This window comes from Pongo pygmaeus, chromosome 16 (assembly GCF_028885625.2).
Source record: "Pongo pygmaeus isolate AG05252 chromosome 16, NHGRI_mPonPyg2-v2.0_pri, whole genome shotgun sequence".
Taxonomy (NCBI): Eukaryota; Metazoa; Chordata; class Mammalia; order Primates; family Hominidae; genus Pongo; species Pongo pygmaeus.
Window position 1 is genome coordinate 22025163 of NC_072389.2, and position 20317 is coordinate 22045479.

The 20317-nt window shown below is 38.8% G+C and overlaps 1 pseudogene; it reads left to right on the plus strand.

Moving 5' to 3' along the window:
• Positions 1 to 20317, plus strand: part of LOC134738317 (putative HERC2-like protein 3) — a 131482-nt pseudogene that overhangs the window by 39695 nt on the left and 71470 nt on the right.

Consider the following 20317-nt stretch of genomic DNA (forward strand, 5'->3'; position numbering starts at 1 on the left):
TAGGGAAGAGGAATAAGTTTAACAGATCTATTGTGCAACAGTGTCATTGTAGTTAATATATTGTATTATTGAAAATTGCTGAGACTGGATGTTAAGTATTATCACCACAAAAATAACTCTGTGAGATAATGGATACGTCAGTTTGATTTAGTCATTCCACAATGTATAGATACTTTAAAACATCACATATTATACACGATAAATACATACAATTTTATCTGTTGGTGTTTTGTTGTTGTTGTTTGAGACGAAGTCTCGCTTTGTTGCCCAGGCTGGGGTGCAGTGGTGCGATCTCTTCTCACTGCAACCTCTGCCTCCCAGGTTCAAAGGATTCTCCTGCCTCTACCTCCCGAGTAGCTGGGATTACAGGCATGTGCCACTATGTCCGGCTAATTTTTGTACTTTTAGTAGAGACGGGGTTTCACCATGTTGGACGGACTGGTCTTGAATTCCTGACCTCAAGTGATCTGCCTGCCTTGGCCTCCCAAAGTGCTGGGATTATGGGTGTGTATCTGTTGATTTTTAAAAGACATTTTAAAAGAATAGAGTGGGAGGAATCAGCTTACTTAATATCAAGATTTACTATATGGCTGCAGTAATGAGAGCAGTGGTATTGGCAGAGGAATAAACAAATGAGATCAACAGGAGAAAATATTTGAAAATCACCTAACAAAGGACTAGTATCTCTATTAAGAACCCTCAAATATCAACAATTAAAAATCAAACATTCTAATTCGAAAATGAACAAAGGACACGAATGGATATTTTACCCAAGAGAATACATAGATGGCAAATAAGCACATAAAAATATGTTCAACACTACTGGCTATTAAGGAAATGCAAATTAAAACTGCAATAAGATATCATTACCTACCTATCAGAATAGCTTTCAAAAGGTCCACAACATGAAATACTGGCAAGGATGCAGAGAAAGAGTGTTACTCATACATTGGTTCTGAGAATGTAAAATCATATAGCCATCCTGGAAAATAGGCAGTTTCTTTTAAAAAATAAGCATGCAACTACCATACAACTGAGCAATTGCACTCCTGGGCATTTTTCTCAGATAAATGAAGACTTAGGTTCACAATAAAACCTGTACATGAATGTTTATGCCAGTTTTACTCACAGTGGCCAAAAGGTGGAAACAATCCCAATGCACTTTAGTGGGAGAATCATTAAACAAATGGTGTTACATCCATACCAGGTAATGCTACACAGCAGTAAATGGAAATGAACCATTGATAGACACAACAATCTGGGTGAATCTCCAGAGAATTACAATGAAGTTATAAAAATCCAGTCTCTAAAGCTTACATACTGTATTTAACTTATGTAATATTCTTGAAATGACAGAAAATATAGAAAAGGAGAACAGTAGTTGCTAGGTGTTAAGGACGGGAGGAGAGGAGATGCAGCTATAAAAGGCTACTTGCAGAATTCTTGTGATGATAGAAATGTTGTGTACATTACCTGTATTAATATCAGTCTCCTAGCTGTATTCTTGTAGTAGAGTTTTGCAAGATGTTACCTTTGAGGGATTCATGGGGTCTCTTTTTATTATTTTCCAACAAATGTATGTGATTTACAATTATTATTATTATTATTTGAGATGGAGTCTTGCTTGTTGTCCAGGCTTGAGTGCAGTGGCACAATCTCGGCTCACTGCAACCTCTGCCTCCTGGATTCAAGCAATTCTCCCACCTCAGCCTCCCAAGTAGCTGGGATTACAGGCGCATGCCACCATGCCCGGCTAATTTTTTGTATTTTTACTGGAGACTGGGTCTCACCATGTTGGCCAGGCTGGTCTTGAACTCCTGACCTCAAGTGATCCACCTGCCTTGTCCTCCCAAAGTGCTGGGATTACAGGCATGAACCACCGTGCCCAGCCGATTTACAATTATTTTAAATAGAAGATTTAATTTAATTAAAAAAAAAAAACTAGAAATGCCAGGCAAAATAGGACATACATTTAAAGCAACAACAACAACAACAAAACTAAAGTTGAACCTACAAGAAATTAAGGGAAATCCATGGGGCCAACAGCAAAGGGTAAACTGAATGCCAAACTAGTAAGAGCATAACTGATTCTGTGCCTGCCCTGGTATATATCCCAGAGAAATGTGTAAATATGCCTAACATGGTGGTGTAAGATTGCTCATTGCAGAACTGTGGGTGCAGTTTAAAATTTGAAACCAACTTCCAAATGAAGATTTGGAACAATCTTCATCAACATTTAGGAAAATTGATCAATGAAGAATAAAGAGAATTGATAAATAAATTTTGGTATATTTATAAAATGGGATTCCTACAGATCTCTAAAAGTGAATGAATTAGAGTTACATCTGTTAACATGGATACCCTCAAAAACAGTTTTCAGAGAAAGAGAAAAACTGCAGAAGATTTTTTGTACTATATGATTCCATGTACTCAGTTACCTCTCCTATTTCTGATGTAGTATTTGCTTAACTTTTTCATTTCTTAGGACTAATATAGCATTCTTTAGTCTATTTCTACACAAACCTTAGCCTACATTCTGAAATTTGCTTTTAGGCCTGAGAATCTCCAAATTTGCCTGCTCCCTGAGCTCATCTAATTTAAACAGGTATCTGAGGGTAGAAAACATCCTAAATCAAATGTGTATATATGTATTTGCGTATATGTGCATAAATTGAGAGAATAATAGTTTCTGTGGTATTTCAGAAGTAAGATAAGTGTATGTCATTGCATGTGCTCTCCCAGCTTGGTTCCTGGCATGGGGTCAGACCTGTGGCACACCCACTTTTTCCGTGTCTAAGAAACAGGGACAGGCCGGGAGCGGTGGCTCATGCCTGTAATCCCAGCACTTTGGGAGGCTGAGGCAGGCGGATCACGAGGTCAGGAGTTCGAGACCATCCTGACCAACATAGTGAAACCCCGTCTCTACTAAAAATACAAAAATTAGCCAGGCGTGGTAGTGCGTGCCTGTAATCTCAGCTACTCAGGAGGCTAAGGCAGGAGAATCACTTGAACCTGGGAGGTGGAGTTTGCAGTGAGCCAAGATTGCGCCATTGCACTCCAGCCTGGGCGACAGAGTGGGACTCTGTTTCAAAAAATAAATAAATAAAAACAAAAAAGAAACAGGGACAATAACACCACTTTTTGGCTGTAGTGAAATTAGATTAATTCAAAAGCATGGTAGCAGGTTCTTTAATAATTCACTCATTCCTGCTCCCCACATTTTAGGCAGCTGCAAATCTTGATCATTCCTGACCCATTCCCATATTAAGAACTTTCACTGTCATTTTGGAAGTACTCTGAGATTTTTTAAGAAGGAAACCTACTTCCCTTGGAATGCTTATCAGGTCTCTTTATCCTTGAACTGCCTTAGAGACTATTAAGTCTTCATAAATATTGAATGCTTGTGGTCAGTCTTTCTTGGAAGAGGAATATGGAGGTGATTACATATAAAACCAAACTGAAAGCCATCCCAAAGCTTTAGAAAGCATTTTAGTGCCTTCCCTTTTCATCAGTGTGCTCCTTCAAATTCATGATTTAGGGTATTCATGATTTAGGAAAATAGCAAATGTAGCTATTTTCCTCATATATTTCTTGTGGATAAAGTTATTTCAGAATTTGATTACTTTAAATAATCAGTTCTTTTGCACTGCAAACCACAGGCCAGCCAGAATGTCTCTTTCTCTTGCAGAAGTGTGTAACTTGATATTCTAGTTAAGTGCCAATCATGGGAAACACAGGTTTAAGTTAACTACTATTTTAAAAATTAAAATATTTTTATTCTTCAAAACACATACTTCTCAGGCTTTATGACACCATTATTTGAGCCAATATACCATCAAATGAATATAATAAATTATAGTGCTATGAACTCCAGGGAAATTTTATTAATGTTTTTAATATATCCTCATGTGGAATCAACATGTTTTTTATATATTCATAAATTTATGACTTCAAAACTCTTCAATACAGGATGTTACGAATGTTGTAATGGATAGAAAATACATAATTGTGAAATGATGTTCTTGAATTTTCAAACACTCCTGATAATCATTAGCTCTTGCATATACTAATTACAATGAAATTAAAAACTTTGAAGTAATATTTCTGCAACTTAGTTGCTTTGGCCCAAAGGAATTATTCCAGAATAAGCTGGCAGGTTCCTGCTTGGGGAATTAGGATTCCAATGTCCTTAACTTTAAAATAACTTGCATTTCATTTAATGCCTGTTTCATAAAGTAGTCATTCATTTTCATACTAAATTGTAACCGAAGCAAGCCACATCAATAGAGGCCAGTCACTGGGTTTACTGTGTATTAGGTTGGACAAAGTAAAATAGAATGTTAAAAATGGTCACCAGGTGGTTGGGTTTAAAAATAAAAACCTTGCTACTGACTTACAAAGGAAACTGAGAAGTAATCTCCCTGAATCTTTACATCCATATCCTGGTACATAGTAGGTTCACCATAAGACATTGTTGAAGGAAGAATGAGTCCAAAATGGTGCATTATGTTTTGAAAATTCGTGACATAAAATGCTCTGTTTTTCATATCACCATGCTGCAATTGTAGTGGGATTTGTAGTAGAGTTGTACATACTTTTCAGGTTTATATTTTCAGGCTCAACACTCAAGATGCAAATTAGTGACTCCTGGAAACTCAGCTTACAATTAGGACACAGCAGGTGGCAATGGAGTGTAGACCATTGCCATACACATGGTCTACACTGAAGGCCTGAGACACAGCCATAAGACACCTTTCATATATTCTTTCCTTACCTTTTAGTTTTAAGTTTGTTTTTACAAGAACAGTTTTTAATATAAATAGCTAAAATTAAGCAGCTACTAAAAATGCATCTGAAAAATTATTTCTGAAAATGTTTAAAGAAAATGCCATTTTTATTGTTTCAACAATTTTTGTATTCCAGTATTCCCGTCAATTCAAATATATATTTTTTAACCTGTGACTCTCTAATTTGCTTGTTCCCTTGAAATTAGCATCAAAAGCTTTTTATAGCTGCAAGTCAGCATGGTACAAAAAGCTTTTTGGTTATCACTTCCCTAACCTGTTAGCAACTTCCCTCAACTGGGGCTTTTCCAAAATAAGAGAGTAATTTCAATTACTTCTTCACTTTTCCTATTATTTATTTCCTTCTTTTGTTCATACATAAAAAGCAAAATGAAGTAGGCCATGTAAGCGAATGACCTTTTCCATAGGCATAGCTGTTGTTTCCCAGTAGAATGGAGTCATTTCTCCTTGACCAAGAGAAAGACTTCTCCACACCAATATATTTTTTTCTACCAGCCTCCCAGTTTGATGTTGCTTGAATGTTTAAAATTTGATGTACTCTTAGCAAGATTTTAATACATTTAAGAATCAAATACCTATAACAAAATTTTAAAAACAGAAATATGCATTGTTACAAAATATTAAGACACAGCCAACCCATTGTGATAATCTGGGAAGATGTTCTGAACCACAAGTCAAGAAAGCGCATCTACCTAAATACGATTTAACTACAAATTAGGTAACGTTTTTGGAGGCAGCTATAATGCTGTTCTTTTCACTCCAAAATGTCCTTCTCCCAAAGCCTTCTAAATCTAATTAGGGATTGAACCACCTCAAAAACACAAGATGTGAGGAGATAAGGGGTACAAGTTGCAGCTGGAACAGAAAGTTTCAGGTGAAGATGGTATGAAATGGAAATGGAGGAGGGAGAGTTTGAGAAAAACTGCAAAGGAAAAAGAGTGGAAGTTAATATTAAAAATGTACCGGACACAATAAAATACAGAATAAGCACTACAGAAAATTAAAATCAGTAGTGTGGAGGAATATCTGTAGAAGATTTCTTATAAGCACAAGAAAAGGTCAACGAAATGAGATATATATATTTATAAGAGGAAGTCATAGATGGACCAATGAAGAAATAATAGATGCAGAGAGAGGGAGCTCCAGCATCAGAATTACAGGCATTTATGGAACAAGAGCAGTAATCAAAATCATAATCTGAGAATAATCAGCAGCATTGTAAATAAAGACCTTGAGTATTCCATTCAAAAAGGCTCACCATTTTCGGTAAAGACTGATGAAACACATGACTGGATACATCCTGATTATAACTTAAATTTTATATGAAATACTAACACAACAAAACCAAAGTACTATAAGCTTTCAGGCAGAAACATAAAACACACAAGCAAAGGAATAATCAAGATTTCTCCTCTGCAGGTCTCAATGTCAAGGGTCAATGAAGTGTGTTTACAGCTTTGAGGAAAAAGAAGTAGTACCATATCATGCAGCATTGCCTTTCCTGTATGAAATGCAAAGATTGAATCATATGCCAGCCATGCATCCAACTAATAATACTTAGCCAGACAAGAGTTAAAAACTCATACATGAAAAATTGATATTATGAAAGGACTGGGATTTGTTTTAAAATACTTCTAAATATGTATTGTATGTGTGGACAAAAATGAAAACCTAAAGATGTTTAGCAAATAATTTTTATATCATATAAAAAAGAGCAGACTCAGAAATCCCACTTCTAGGTATTTACCCAAGAGAAATGAAAAACTTTGTTAACATAAATCCTGCATGTGAATGTTTATAGCATTTTTTCATACTTACCCAAAACTAAAAGCAACTCAAATATCTAGCTGGTGAATGAATAAACAAACAGTTGTACGTATGTGCAATAGAATGCCAGTCAGCAATTAAAAAGGTGCAAACTATAGATACCTGCAACCACAAGAATGATTTTCAAATATATTATGCTAAAAAGAGTCAGTCTCAAAAAGCTACATATGGTGTGATTCCATTTATGTAACATTTTGGAAATGGCAAATTGTAGGGACAAAACCAACCAGTGGTTGCCAGGAGCTGAGGGTGGGGGAAGAAGCTGACTATACAGGGGCAACCTGAGAGCATTTTTGGGGTGATGGAATTGTTCCAAATATTGGTTGTGGTAGTGGTTACACAACTGTATGGGTTTGTCAAAACTTAAAATTGTATACATCCCAAATAGAATTTTAATATATGTGAGTTTTTAAGTAGGGAAAAAGAGAAGCAGTGTAATCACGAAAGGTAATATCGACATAGCAATGTGAACATACTTAAACACTGAACCACACACTTCAAAGTGGTTAGGATGGTAAATTTTATGTTATGTGTATTTTGTCACAATTTTTAAAATTTTAAATTTAAAGCTACCAAAATAATGTTTGTATAATGGACTATGATGTAATCGTTAAAGTAATTTTTCCAAAGAATTATCAGTGAAATGAGAAAATGCTTATAATATTAGATTAAAACAAATACTAGGGTGAATTAACAGTATGATTTTCAATCCTGTAAATGGCAGAAACAATGGAGGATTAAATGACAAAAGAATAAAGTTCTTGGTGACAGGATTTTGAGTGTCTACCTCTATACTTCTTGGCACATTACTGGTTTGCACTTATTCCTTTTGTAATCAAGAAAAATGGAAGCATCAGAAAGCATATGCAATGAGTGTTACATTGCTGACTCTATCAATCATTTCATATAGGCTCATATTTAAATCATACTGGCAAAAAAAATGACCTCCTATCCACTTTAAAATTATTTGTTCCCATAGAAATAAATATTTTAATAACAATTGAAATAGTATCTATTGACTTTTAATTCAAAATGATTAAGCCTGTGTTTAGCTCTCCTGGCTCCAAATTTGCCGTTGAATTCACCAGGAAATCATAAAGGGAAAAAATATGTAACTCCATTGAAAAACTGGGAGAAGTGCCATGAAGAGATCAGATATTTTTAAGGAGTTTATGTAAAATATAGAAGACAAGCACTGGACTGAGGAAAGTACCCATTGGATGGAATTCCAGTCTCCCAAAGGAAAACTCTGCCTGGAAAATGAGTGGCAGGGTCCCAGAGCTAGTGGCTGTTGGGGAAGATAGGTTATGTGGTGGTCATCCCTGGAAAATTCTCAAACTTACCAGTATTAGCATCCCAAGAATGCTGTTCCAGTATGACTTTGTAGAATCCCATTTGGTAAGGTCAATGGTTGAAATAAAATAGGCCGGCTGCAGTAGCTCACGCCTGAAATCCCAGCACTTTGGGAGGCCGGGGTGGGTGGATTGCTTGAGGCCAGGAGTTCGAAACCAGCCTAGCCAACATGATGTAACCCCATCTCTACTAAAAATACAAAAATTAGCTGGGCGTGGGGGTGTGCGCCTGCAATCCCAGCTACTCTGGAGGCTGAAGCTGGAGAATTGCTTGAACCTGGGAGACGGAGGTTGCAGTGAGCCGAGATCAAGCCATTGCACTCCAGCCTGGGTGACAGAGTGAGACTCTGTCTCAAAAAAAAAAGAAGCATTACTTCCAGCAAATTTCTAACAGAGACTGTTGTACTAATTAAAGGAAGACAGCGAGTGCCCTGCTAACTTGAGTTGCTTCAGTAACGGAAGAGAAATGTCCTAGTGGAGACATGCTACACAAATGCTCCTACATGTACCTTTTCCCCTTTTCATTATAGAAAAGAATACATGTATTCACACATGAGACACACACGTATTGTACATTAATTGTAGTGGTTATATGGACCCTTGGGTAAGAATTGCATGTGAGTACTACTATTAACTAAAGAATTCATTCTTATTTAATATGACACTTCCACAAGACTTTTTGGCCCCCGAACCTTGAAAATTAGTTTCTTAGAATTAAACTTTGAATCTTTGGGGTAATATGCACTAGTAAAAGTTTTACAGGGAACCAATGCCTTGTATTTGCTTTTTTTTTTTTAATGCTTGCCTCTTCTATGAAATCATTATTTCTTCTTTCTTTTTTCCTTTAGGAATTGTGAAGGGCAGAACATTCGGTACAAGACATGCAGCAATCATGTAAGTCCTAAAATAAAATTATTTTATCCAATACAATATGTTCTTAAGTTAAAATATTCCAATGTGTACTCTAAAACTAATGGTCTCTTAATACCCTTTGTGGAAAACTTAAGTATTTCTTTAATTGACAACAGATTTTGTATATCAAATATCTTCCATTTATACTACCTTTTTAGGCCATATCACATTCATGATCTAATTTGGTAAGTATTTAATAATTTCTGAAGTCATAGAAACAATATAATATCAGCAAGCTCCTTCAAAGTTCAGAATGCTTTTATGTTCATTATCTTACCTGACTTTCACCCTGTCTCTGGGCAGCTGAGGTGCGGCTATTTCTCTTTTGCGAGTGAGAGGACTGAGGCTGAGCGAGGTAAAATTATTTTTCGGAGGTCACATAGGAAGAGTAGACTTACTTGAACTGGTCTGTTGTTATTTCTACCTCAGTGTCATGGAATACTATAGGTGACCCATCAGCAAATCACACAGAAATATACAAAACCCTACTCTTATTTTACATCAGTCAACACTAAAAATAAAAATTCAAATATCTTGCTTTAGAAATTTGAAAATAAGGCCAGGCGCATTGGCTCATGCCTGTAATCCTAGCACTTTGGGAGGCTGAGGCAGGCGGATCACTTTAGGGTAAAAGTTCAAGACCAACCTGGCCAATGTAGTGAAACCCCGTCTCTAGAAAAATACAAACTTAGCTGGGCTTGGTGATGCATACCTGTAGTCCCAGCTACTTTGGAGGCTGAGGCAGGAGAACTGCTTGAGTCGGAGGTTGCAATGAGCCAGGATCGTGCCACTGCACTCCAGCCTGGGTGACAGAGTGAGACTCTGTCTCAAAAAAAAAAAAAAAAATGACAAAAAATAAACACTAGAAAGAATCCATTCTATTTTCCATCCAAAACATTTCCTAGTTATCAGTAAGAAGCTAACTAGAGGTACTTGGCACTTGCCTCCTCATACACAAAAAGACCAAAACAACAAATAAACAACTACAATTAGACTAGAGTGTCTGAGGGAGAGCACTGGAGTATAGCAAGGGAATAGCAGAATGCCTGTGGCACACAGTAACTCAAGATGGCAGCATAGGGAGGAGGGCGAAGTACTCTGCCTCTACTACTCCATCTCCCCTGTCGGGTAAGCAGGGAGCCCCCAGTAGCCCCTATTACCACTGCAGACACATGTAGTCCTTGCTACAGGAGAATGCGGCAGTCCTCACAGGCCCTGAGCCCAGTTTCAGGGAGCTGCCTGGAGTTCCCACAGCTGCATTGCTTCATAGTAGGAGCTCACATTGTGCACTGCCCACCTGCCATGACCCAGGCTGTTATGGCACAGTGCCACCCTGAAACTGGAGCCACTGCTAGAGTGTGCTCTACTCTGGGGAACAGTAACCACTGATCTTTCCATCCCTGAGGCTCCACTATCATTCTTACATGCTCACACAGATGACTGCAGCACCATAACCCCAGCTATTTAGAACCTAGGCCCAGTGAAATGGTGGTGACTCTTGCATCCAAGTCCACATGGCACCCTTCCCTGCAAAGAACAGGTGATCCTGCACAGTTGTGCATGTACCTCCAGCTTGAGAACCAGCCTGGTGACCCTTTCTCTGGCAAAGCTGCACCACTACTGCTCTAAACTCCTGCAGCCTAGGCCATTGAGGCGTTCACAGATATTACTACATGGATTACAGCTGATGAAACTGTATGGAGACCCAACTACTGTGTCCACCCAGAACCAATGTGAATTCACACTACTCAGCTGACACCCTAGGACACATTTTTAGGAAAAAGTCTTTCCTTATAAAAGCTACTCTGTAAAATTAGAAGCAAAAACAGATTCAGTAGATGCACGGATATCAAAGTAGATACACAAGGCTGGGTGTGGTGGCTCACGCCTGTAATCCCAGCACTTTGAGAGGCAGGGGCAGGCAGATAACTTGAAGTCAGGAGTTTAAGACAAGCCTGGCCAACATGGTGTAACCCTGTCTCTATGAAAAATACAAAAATCAGCCAGGTGTGGTGGCACACACCTGTAATCCCAGCTACTTGGGAGGTGAGGCAGGAGAATCGCTTGAACCTGAGAAGTGGAGGTTGCAGTGAGCTGAGATCACACCACTGCACTCCAGCCTGGGTGACAGAACCAGATTCCATCTCAAACAAACAAGCAAAAAACAAAGCAAAGTAGATACACAAGAAACTTGAGAAAGCAAAGAAACATGACACCTTCAAAGGAATACAATTCTCCAGTAACCCCAAAGAAAAGGAAACTTACAAAATGCCTGAAAAAGAATTCAAAGTAGTGATCTTAGGGAAACTTGTGAGATACAGAAGAATACAGATAAAAAATTTAATGAAATCATTTGAATTTACAATAGCTATATTTACAATAGCTACCAAAAAGTAAGATACTCAGGAATAAATTTAACCAAGAAAGTAAAAGATCTTTACATTAAAAATTATAAAACATTAATGGCCGGGCATGGTGGCTCACGCCTGTAATCCCAGCACTTTGGGAGGCTGAGGCAGGTGGATCACGAGGTCAGGAATTCAAGACCAGCCTGGCCAACATACTGAAACCCCATCTCTACTAAAAATACAAAAAATTAGCTGGGTGTGGTGGCAGGCAATTGTAATCCCAGCTACTTGGGAGGCTGAGGCAGGAGAATCACTCGAACCCAGGAGGTGGGGGTTGCAGTGAGCTGAGATTGTGCCATTGCACTCCAGCCTGGGCGACAGTGCAAGACTCTGTCTCAATAAATAAATAAATTAATTAATTAAATAAAACAGTAATGAAATAAAGAGGGTGCAAAAGGAGGTTCTCATGGATTGGAAAAATTCATATTGTTAAAATGTCCTTACTATCCAAAGTGATACACAGATTTAATACAATCCCTGTTAAAATTCCAGTGACATTCTTCACAGAAAAAAAGAAACCGTAAAACTTGTATAGAATCACAAAAAGACTCTGAACACCCAAAGCAATCTTGATTAAAAACAAACAGACACTGGAGGCATCACATTACCTGACTTCAAAATATACCACAAAGTGATAGTAACTAAAACAGCACGACATTGGTGTAAAAATACACGTAGATCAATGGCACAGATTAGAGAGTCCAGAAATAAGTCCACATACCTACAGCCAACTGATTTTCAACAAGGGTGCCAAGAATACACACTGGGGAAGGGACAGTGTCTTCAATAAATGATGCTGGGAAAATTGGATGTCTATATGCAGAAGAATAAAACTGGACCCCTATCTCTCACCGTGTACAAAATCCAACTAAAAATAAAGACTTAAATGTAAGACTTGAAAATATGAAGCTGATAGAAGAAAACAGAGAAAATACTTCATGACGTTGGACTGGGTAAGGATTTTTAAAATATGACCTCAAAAGCACAGACAATAAAAGCAAAAATAGACAAATGGGATTATATTAAACTAAAAAGCTTATGTACATCAAAGAGAACAATCAAGAGTAAAGAGACAACCTGTAGAATGGGAGAAAATATTTGCAAACTAGACAGCTGGACAAGGAAATAATATTTAGAATATATACGGAATTCAAACAACTCAATAGCAAAAAAACCCAAAACAAGTAATTTGATTTAAAAATGGGCAAAAGGCCTTAATGGACATTTCTCAATAGAAGACATAAATACCAACCCAGGTGTATGAAAAAATGCTTAACATCACTAATCATCAGAGAAATACAAATCAAAACCACTATATCACCTAATTCCACATAAAATGATTATTATCACAAAGACAAAAGACAAGTGTTTCTGAGGATGTGGAGAAAAGGGAACCCTTATATGTTATTAGTGAGAATGTAAATTAGTTCAGTGTTTGTGAAAAATAGTATGGAGTTCCTCAAAATTTTAAAAATAGAACTACCATATGATCCAGCAATCCCATGACTGATTATATATTCAGAGGAAATGAAATCAGTATATCACAGAGATATCCTCACTCACGTGTTTATTGTAGCACTATTCACAATAGCCAAGGTATGGAATCAACTTAAGTGTCCAACAATGAATGAATGGATAAAGAAAATGTGGTATATATACGCAATGAAATACTATGCAGCCATAAAAAGAAGGAAGTGCTGTTATTTGTGACATGGATGAATCTAGAGGATATTATGTTAAGTGAAATAATCCAGGCACAGAAAGACAAATATCACATAATCTCATTCATATATGGAATCCAAAAAAAAACTTGATATCATAAAAGTGGGCAATAGAACAGTGGTTACCAGAGACTGGGGAGGGCAGGGGGCAGGTAGAGATTGGGAGAGGTTAGTCAAGAAAGTTACAACTAGCAAGGAAGGATGATTTTTGGTGTCCTATTGCACAGTAGAGTAACTATAGTAAACAGCGAGACATTGTATATCTCAATTTAGCCAGAAGAGAGGATCTCGAATGTTCCCACTACAAAGAAATGATAAATTTTTGAGGTGGTGAACATGCTAATTACCCTAATTTGTTCATTATGTAATGTATACATGTATTGAAACATCACATTGTTCCCCATAAATATGTGCAATTTGTGGAGCCCTAAGGAGTTGAAAGGAAACTGAAAAAATGGGCTTAGCTGGCAGAAACAGAAATAGGGGGTAGAGAGGAACAAATGTTCTGAGAAGTAGGGTCAACTGCAAATGGCTCACTAGCACACAGGCATCCTGTTACAAGCATCCAAATCACAGCCCACCTGCACCACGCATCCTGTCGGCAAACATTAAGCCCAAGTAGCACGACCTAAAAAACTCCCCTCCAATCCCTGCCTCTTTGCAGACAGCAGACAGCCTTCCCTCTGCTGTATTGCCCATTGCTTGCTGGCAGTATATCTCCCCTTTTCTTTAAATAAATCTGCCTTTCCAGACTCATTACTGTCTTGGTAAATTCCTTTACTGACTATATGTCGGCCCCAGGCAATCACTAACCATGACATTTTATGTGTTTATTAAAACTTTTAAAAACATTTCCCTCATTGGTGGTGTAGACCCAAATCGAAATGACAAGAATTAAAAGGAAATTCTGAAAATCTGGAGATCTCATTTCAAATGAGATTGATTTATTTTTATCCAATTTTCTCAATTGGCTGTAACTAATTTATTTTAAAAGATCAATTACTGGGGCTTTGTCTGTCTTTCTCCCTTCTCTGTCCCAAGCCAGTGTGAGACATCAGTCCTGGGTAAGGGTTTCTAATCTATGGATCAAGCTTTTTCTTGGTGAGTAGGCCCACAAGTTCTATGGGAGTAGAAAGCCAGCAGTCTTTAGCAACAGCTTTTGACTGAGAGCTCAAGCCATATTTGCAGTCCATTTCTACCAACGATGAAGCTGACATTTCTATCTGTGTCTCTCCACTGGTTCCAAACTTGAATGGGAAAAAATGGGTGCTTATTTACTGGGGCACTCAAACTCAAATATCACTTAGCCAGAAGTACCAGATTTTTATCAACCGAGTCCTTGGAGGGATTTTGGAGCACTACACAAATGTTTCACATCTCTGGTGATTTGAATTGAATCACACTTGATGTTGAGTGACACATCTGCTTGTGAATGCGAATTAACTGAGCTGAAAGTCCAGATGGGGCATGTAGAAGGGAGAGAGAGACCTGAACACAAAGGCAAGCATGTCAGTGCCAACGTAGTCTAGCCTTCCTTTTAAACAAGCATGTGGGTGCATTAGCAACCTCAGAGTTTTATCCATGAGGCTTTTAGATCTACCACCTTTTTCGTGGGTGCATTAGTTGTTTTTATTGCTGCAGTAACATGTTACTATAAATATAGTGGCTTAAAACAAGACAAATGTATAACCTTATGGTTCTGAAGGCCCAAAGTCTGACACAGGTCTTACTGGGCTAAAATTAACATATAGGCAGGGCTACATCATTCTGGAGGCCTAGGGAAAAATTAATTTCCTTTTTTTCCCGGCTTCTAGAGGCCACCCATATTCCTTGGCTTGTGATTCCTTCTTCAGTCTTCAAAGCCAGCAACGTTGCATCTGTTTGAACATTTTTCTTTTTCTTTTGAGACTGAGTCTCACTCTATCACCCAGGCTGGAGTGCAGTGGCATGATCTCGGCTCACTGCAACCTCTGCCTCCCAGGTTCAAGCGACTCTCCTGCCTCAGCCTCCTGAGTAGCTGGAATTACAGATGCTAACCAGAATGCCCAGCTAATTTTTGTATTTTTAGTAGAAACAGGGTTTCACCATATTGGCCAGGCTGGTCTCGAACTCCTGACCTCACGTGATCCGCCTGCTTCGGCCTCCCAAAGTGCTGGGATTACAGGCATGAGCCACTGCACCCGGCCTGAACATTCTTCTGTAGTCATATCTTCCTGTGACTGCAGCTGGGCATTGTTCTTCCACCTAGATAATCCTAGATAATTTCTCTGTCTCAAGGTCTCTAACTTTAGTTATGTGTGCAAAGATCCTTTTGCCATGTAAGGTAACATAGTCGCAGGTTCCAGAGGTTAGGTCCTGGACATCTTGTGGGCCAAGGTGGTGCATTATTTTGCCCAACACAGTGGGATAGATAGCTAAAGTTTTCTTTGGTCTGACAATTTCCTTGTAGTCATTCAAGAACAAATTTCAAAACAGTATGATTTCCAGCAATAAGTTGTGAAACTATTTAAAACGATTTATTTTAAACCCCAGATCACGGTGTTACATTTTAGGATCTCATTCTAGAGTTTCTCTGTGTGTGTATCACTCTGCTCTAGCTAATTCCAAAAAGGAATCTATTATCAACACAAGTGTTAGAGTATTGTGCCACATAGTACAGACATAAAATGTAATCTGCTAAAATTATGCACATTAGGTGAAATGGTTAGGACTTTAGTGTACTTGAGTGAAGATATGATGCCCCTGAAGCTCTCTGGGCCTTGGGGGTTACCTGTGGTCTCTAATTTATGGTCCCTCTGGGAGAATGTGGCAGAAATCTTTCTAGGCTGGTAAGAAATAGATGCTTGGGGTAGGGTAGGAAGGAGGTGGAGAAGCAAGTGCTGCCCTTTTTAGTTCTCGGAGTTGGAATCCTTAGAGAGTCCTAAGAGAGGTTTCATAAGTATGTAGCATCAGTTGCTATGCTTGTCATTGCAAACTCAGAATTTCCAACAAAATTCCTTATTTGGGAAATAAGGGAAGGTTGTGACAGTGGAAGTGTCCAGAGTATCCCTTTGTCTCCACGTGCCACAGTATCTGCAGCTGTGCATGCCTAAGCTGTGTTGCAAACCAGAGGTGCATAAATGAAGCCTCAGCTTCAGCGCTGATAATCTGTAAGAGCCCATTCCTACACAGGAGAGATCATGCAAGTATATTTCTGAAAATACTATAGAAACATTGCAAACACGTTGAGTGCCATAAGTGGATGTAACCACAATGAGCTTGGAGTATGAATATGGTTACATCTTTTTTTTCCATGTAATTAATTGAACTGCTTCCTGCTTTATTAATTGGGGGCTCAAAATATCCACCTCACCATAGCAGGAGTGGGGACCAGTCTGCAACCCACCCCACCTCAAGTGGAGAGAGGACCAAGTTCTGATGAGCATCCCCCTGCTGTTACTTCTCACTGCCTTCTCACTGCCATGCAATGCCTTACTGAAGACTGGCCACACTAGTTCAGTGGTTAGTGGAGTTCATTTTACCTGGAAGTGGGGATGGTCATTCACTCTTCTGAAGGAAGTTGCCTTTAGTGATTCTAAGATGAGGAGTTCTTTTGAGGGAGACTTGCCCCCTGATTCAAACATGCCTACACCTATATTTCCAGGACCATAAAAGCCCTGTATTGAGGGACAGCAGGGTCTTTCAGTCCCATCCAAGAGATGTCATCATCAATGACCAAACTCAGTCTCTATCAGAGTAGTCTGCTGTATGGAGAAGGAGGTGTTTCTGTCAGTGAGCCTTGGAGATCTAACACTGGATCATATTCCAGAGATTGCTAAAAGTTCTATTTCTCCATGGGAATGTCTGAAGACTCAGGCTCTCAGCCTTAAGACCATGGGCTATTGTCTATATGTGTTGACTTCCTCACACTTAACCGAAATAATAATAATAATAATAGCTCATACTTATTAAGTACTTCCTGAATGCTAGGCATTATTCTAAGTGCCATTTCATGAATAAATTAATGTAATCCTCACACTAACCCTGAGAAGTATGTGCTATTTTTATTTCCACATTTACAAAGGAGATTTAAGTAACCTGCCCAAGGTCACAGAACCGAATTTAACCTCAGACAGTCAGGTTTCGGTGAGTGCACTCCTAACCACTCTACTACACTATACAAGAGAATGGAAAGGCTGTAAGCTTTGTCAGATAATAAAATGATGCTGCAGACAGCAGTAGCTAAAGCATGGTAGCTTTTGGCAACACATAAGCACAAGAATTGCTGTGGTATTGGAGGGACATTATACTTCCAGATACCATTGTAGAAAATCTAACTCTGGAACTGTAGGGCAAACCTTCTAAATAATCTTAGTTGGCAAGGGTCAGAGATCAGGGAAGAGCAGGGAATTAATTGAAAGAAACACAACTGAAGGGAGTCAGAGAAAGGAAATCCTCCATGGCTATTGGTTTTCTACTACTCCAGCAGCCTGGGTTGGATCCCTAGCATAGGAGAGGATCCGGCTTAACGAGGACAGACTCTGACAGTTGCATTTCAGAATTCTGCCCACCTCAGCAGAAGACACTAAAGAAAAAAATTCAGGCACCCAAGAAAAGATAAAATGTTCTTCTGTTATGAAGCCTAGTTGTAACAGGGACATGCCTTCACAGCACATAGATGAAGATGAAGAAATTCCACCCCTGGTGTGCAGGAGATCATGCCTCAAATGGCAGGAGTGGAAGGCATATCCAGGTCATGAGGAGCACACCACCCTCCCTGAGAATTCAGACTTTGGTTCAGTGGCTCTCCTTGGGTTCATTCTGTCAGGGGAGATGGAGATTTGGGCTTTGGGCCTGCAAGATTATGGAACAGAACATGCCTGGGTACGTACATGCCATGGCTCCTGGGTGACTGCTGTCTTCACACATAACCCACTGATCAGCACTTAACATATATCCTTATAACCAGAGACTGGCCCCTGAGTCCTAGATAAAGAATTATCCTTATCGGGGTATTTTGGAGCAAATGGAGAATTTCTAAGAGAAGTCATGCATCTCAGCAGGGAGGTCTGATACCTGAATTCACTGATGAGTCATGTTTTCATAGCAGGATTTATGGGATGAAAGGCAATGATGGAAGAGGCAAAGGGAAAATAATTTTAAGATAAGTATATCATCATTTGGTAAGGATGTTTTTGTAGCATGAACACATTTTTCTATGAGCACAGAGGGAGGCCTGGTGTACTTGCAGAGGGGGCTCCCAGGGCTCCTTCTTGACTTTACAGAAGGGACATTTGATGTGACCCTTGAAGGATCCCTCATACCATGGATCCTATGAATGGCTGGAATCTGACAATTTTCCATTCAGTATTTCTCTTGAAGGTGTTCTTTTTTTTTTCCTTGTCATTACTCCTACTCTGGGCAAGAGTCACCCCCTCTCATGTCTGTCTCCAGAGCTTCAGGCCATCTTGCGATTCTACTGTTCCTAAAATGCCATCTTTTATATTTTAGTCCCCTCCGTGGATCCTTATTGCTTTTAAATCTCCTCACGTGCATTCAAGGACCTTCTTATCTTCAGGTAAGATTTATCTCTTATTTAAACTCCCAACTTTCACCCTTTCTGGACAAGGCTGCACACTGCTCCTTATAGATAACGAATTTATTTCTGCTGTTTCTCTTTTGTTATGTCGTTTCCCGAATCTTGTCCTGTTTACATCACACCATCCTTTAAATCCATCTGAGATTTCACCTTTCCACAATTCCTTATTTGCCAACTCTAGCTTATAGTGGCCACCAACAATTTATTTTTATGCTAGAAATGTTGTCATTTGTTATATAAAAGAATCACAAAATTTAGCTCATAGTACAACTTGGATATGAAGTTAAAATAAAATTTTAAAATTTGCTTGTAGCAACAATATTATTTCTCCTGAGTCCCTACTTGCTGGTTATTGGGAGAGGGGATTGGGAGGGGGATTGCCTAAATGTCTGATCCACATGAAAGCTTGGTCCAGTTCTACTATATAAATAATCTCAGGTAATGGCCTGTCTGTCCTGCATAAAAATACTCAGTTTATTAGATAATCTTTCATTCCTGGCTTCTATACAGAAGTTGCCCCCAGGTTTTACAAATCCCCATGGTTTTAGGAGGGGAAGGAGACCTTGTTTTCAAGATGGTTTGGGAAATGGGTGCCTTTTGTCATTTGTTGGCTGTGGCAGCCACCTCCTCTTCCTTTCTCTTCCCTTCTCCTCCTCTCCATCCTCCTCTTCTCTCTTCCTCCTATCCTTCTTCTCCTCTTTCTTCTTTTCTGAGCTTCCCAGACTGGCTACCTGCACTGACTGACACTTCCTTTTTATTACTTCTATCAGGTTAGAGTCAAGTCTTGCTGATATGGAATCTATTCTTATTAACTTCATCTAATCAATTGTACAATTTAACTCTTGGATAACAATTCTATGTCCTTCATTGCATTCCTACTTTAAGTCTACAAATACCAGTGATAACACTTGTTCAGTGTGTTTCATGTGTATAGAAGCTACATCTCCAATAAGATAACAAGCTCATTGAATGACAGTGGTGGATTATATTTTTTTGTGTGTGTTCTCTCTAGCATGTGACCTAGGGCAAAGCCCATCAAGTATATTTCATAAATAAGTGTTGTTTTCAACTTAACTGATATGAAAAAAATGCTTCTCAGGGAAAGGAAGCAGAAGAATGTTTGGCATTTTGCTCCCTAAATGTCAAATAGACTGTTTAAGACACAAGAATCCCTAGCTTGTCTTGAGCTGGGATGTGGGACCTAGCTGAGCCAGATTAGGCAAGCTTAGTGTTGACACTGGAAGAATGTGAAGTGAATGAAAGCATTTAATATAAGCAGTCAGTGTCTCCCACATTTACTAGAAAGCAGTATTCTGTAATAGAGTGCTTTTTACTTTGAGAATCAGTCTTGGCTTTGTCATATCCTAGTGTGTGTCTTTGGACTAGTGGCTAAAAACTTTCTAGGTCACAGTTTTCTCCATTTGTAGAGTGAGGGTAATAATCCTGACCTACCTAGTTCAAAGGGTGGTGGTAAAAAGAGAATGTCAGTGATTATCCCTGGGAAACTAAAAAGCATGATCCGGATATCAGGCTGCCTTAATCAGATAGCATCATGTGCTAAGAACAGAAGTCCACTTAGATTAGCTCAGGACAAAGGGGATTCACTGGATGGATATGTGGGTTTTAAGGGAATTTAAGCATAAGCAGACCTTAAGGGCCTGGAGCCAGAAATCAGAAAATGAGGAACACAGGTTACTTATTCCTATTTAAATGC